The sequence below is a fragment of the Solanum lycopersicum genome, chromosome 6, assembly GCF_036512215.1.
Source record: "Solanum lycopersicum chromosome 6, SLM_r2.1".
Classification (NCBI taxonomy): domain Eukaryota; kingdom Viridiplantae; phylum Streptophyta; class Magnoliopsida; order Solanales; family Solanaceae; genus Solanum; species Solanum lycopersicum.
This window is the reverse complement of record NC_090805.1, coordinates 36,299,006-36,301,786: the sequence shown is the minus strand read 5'-3', so window position 1 is coordinate 36,301,786 and position 2,781 is coordinate 36,299,006. Positions and strand designations below refer to the sequence as shown.

The 2,781-nt window shown below is 31.8% G+C and overlaps 1 pseudogene; it reads right to left on the bottom strand.

The window, feature by feature from the left end:
* Positions 1–1,717: 1,717 nt before the first annotated feature.
* LOC138349369 (protein transport protein Sec61 subunit gamma-1-like) lies at positions 1,718–2,285 on the bottom strand (annotated as a pseudogene).
* Positions 2,286–2,781: the final 496 nt, after the last annotated feature.

The window sequence follows — 2,781 nt, the reverse complement described above, 5'->3', positions numbered from 1 at the left end:
AATAAAAACAAGCAACAATTTATTTCTATGAGAATTGTTCCCCCTGAGGGATAGACACATTATACATTTGGAATAGATGAAATATCAATTTGGAGTTTGTGAACCTAGTTCAGATGTGGGTGGTAAAGCAAGGTTCCCCTAAATTAAAGCATGAGTGGCTTCAATACTGAGATTTTCATCATTAGAGCAGTTTGAGAGTGAAAGATTCTTATTGTCAAAGAGGGTTCTTGGTGATTTTTAAGAAAGTTGAATTTTTGATGATCGACCAGGTTCATTAGTGCTTATGTTTGACCCAAACTCAGGAAATTCATGCATTAAAAAAGGATGGTACATACCTGAGTATTAAAGAGAAACCAGGTTCCCCATTTTGTATTCCTCCATGATTTACTTAATGGTGTTAGCAAAGAGTAGAGTTAATATCCGCAGACCTTCTAAACATAATTTGAGATGTAACTTGAGTGTGTACATGTTATAGTACGATATTGAGTTAGCAGATATTCATTGTATAATTACTCAAGTATAAGATTATTTGTTTACTAGCCAATTATTAAAGGAAATCATGATATGCAACAGCTTGTTTCGATAGGCCCAGGCTTTGGTTGATTTTTCCCAAGTTCTTCATATCAAGGCTTTCATGAGTATGTCTGCATCATAATATTCCTCATAGAGAACCAAGTTATAAATTTTCAATAACTTCCAATGAATAACAAGGACCAAGTTCACACAACGAAGTTTCCCCCGAAGGTATATCATACTCTAACTGTCACCATTATTCTATTATTCTCCCTATCTCCAAGACCATATGTTAGTACAGTAATTCATCTTTCAGGTGCATCAATGATTGTAAGATGTGAACCAGGTTCATATGCAATGTTTTCTAAATTTGCATCATCAAAGATGTTTGATATAATGTCACTTTCTTCAACCTTTTTTTTCTCATCCTTTTCAAGGACTAAACTGCCGCCTTGAAAATCAAAGAGTGAGAGGAAATTTTCTACTATTTTTAGCATCTGTTTGGAGCATGCACTATTCATGTACGAAGTTGACCTTTTCCCTCTCACCTTCACCTGAAACACTAGTCAAAGATTAGTCTTGGAAACCCAGATTAGCTAGGGCCCCTTTATGTGAGTAAAAGGAAGAATAAAATTTCTTCTAGCCCAAAAAGGGAAATAAGAAAACCATTTATCTAGAATATTTTTATTTGAGACCAGGTTCTTAATTACTCGTATCAGTCTTTTCCTTTTTGGTGAACTTAACATTTTTTTGAAAAGCCTCAAATAGAGCTTCACATTGATTCTTTAAATGACTTGAGTTTTCATAATAAGTGCATAAACTCTTAGACGTGTGAAGAGTGTGTGCTACAAGATTATTTTGTTTTCTAAAGGCGGAACGGTCTGATGGACCCTTATACTTGTACGGATTTGTATTCCAGAACCTTTTTACTTATTCTTTTGTCAACTGAACCCTTACACTCGGTTAAAATAAGAATTTTAAACCCCTCCAACCATGTGTGTAACTCACTCTCCCTACAAAAAATGACATGTCATATCCACATCATATATGTTAATGCCATGTCATAATTTCTTAAACATTTTTTAAATTATTAACTAAAAATGTCACTCAAATAAAAGATTAAAATTATAAATTTCTATTTAAAAATTAAAACAAAATAAATAATTCTCTCACTTTTTTCCTCCACCTCCCTTAATCCACAATCACCAAACATAGAAAAAAAATGAAAATCCAAAATTAATCTCCCAAATGACGAACCACATTCCTTCTTCCTTGAACTTCAACTGAAAAGTATATTTGGGCAAACTCAAAATTTGTCAACGGCTACAGCATATACAACATAAAAGAACAAGAGTTATTTTTGATGGTCTCCTTTATCCTTATTTTTTTCTTTCTTTGAAAATGACTATGAAGCTTAGAAAGCCACAACTCAAACCCAGATCTCAAGACGTATGAACGAACAACCTATTCTTAATGTCTCAATTTAGTTTCTCCTTCACATGGACGATTAAGAAGCACCAACGATGATGTGCTGATAGGAATGAAGATCCATTTGACAAAAAGTCCTACAAATTTCATCACAATGAAATCGATTGCAGTATGAGTGGCAACTTTATTGAATTCTTTGCGATCTGGCTTGTGGCACGGCACCTCTTAACAAGCCTAACGTTGTATTTGGCAAAACCTCTAAGGGGATCGAAAACAGAATCGAATTTTTTTTTAGTTTGCTTTTTGCTATTGTCGTTTTTGTTTAGAGTTAGGCAGTGACCCATATTTTCTTTATTTCTTTATTATTTGTTGAAAGTTTTATTTGTTGTTTTCTCATTATAATTTTACATATCATTTATTTAATGATTTTGTGTGGAAACTTGTTTCAATAAATTTAGATTATTTTATCTTTTGTTCCTATTCATATGATCTTGTCTGTTTATGGTAGCTACTGTGTTAGTATAAGATTTATTGCTATTACTGTTTGTTCGTTTCATCTTTTTCAATATATATATTTTATTTGTTTTGTTATGCTTTAGTCATTAGTGTTAATAATTTTATTTGAGTTGGTTTTGTATAGTAATTTTTCCGTATTTCGTTCATTGTGATTTCTTAATCACTAGTAGTAATATTTTTTTATTTTTTCTGGACTACTTATTTTGTTACAATAGTATAAGACATTTTACAAAAAAATGGCCAATGAAAAATCTCTTTGTAGGGTTTAGAGGCCTTCACATTTTAAAAGACGAAAATTTCATTAAGTTTATATTATTTATTTGT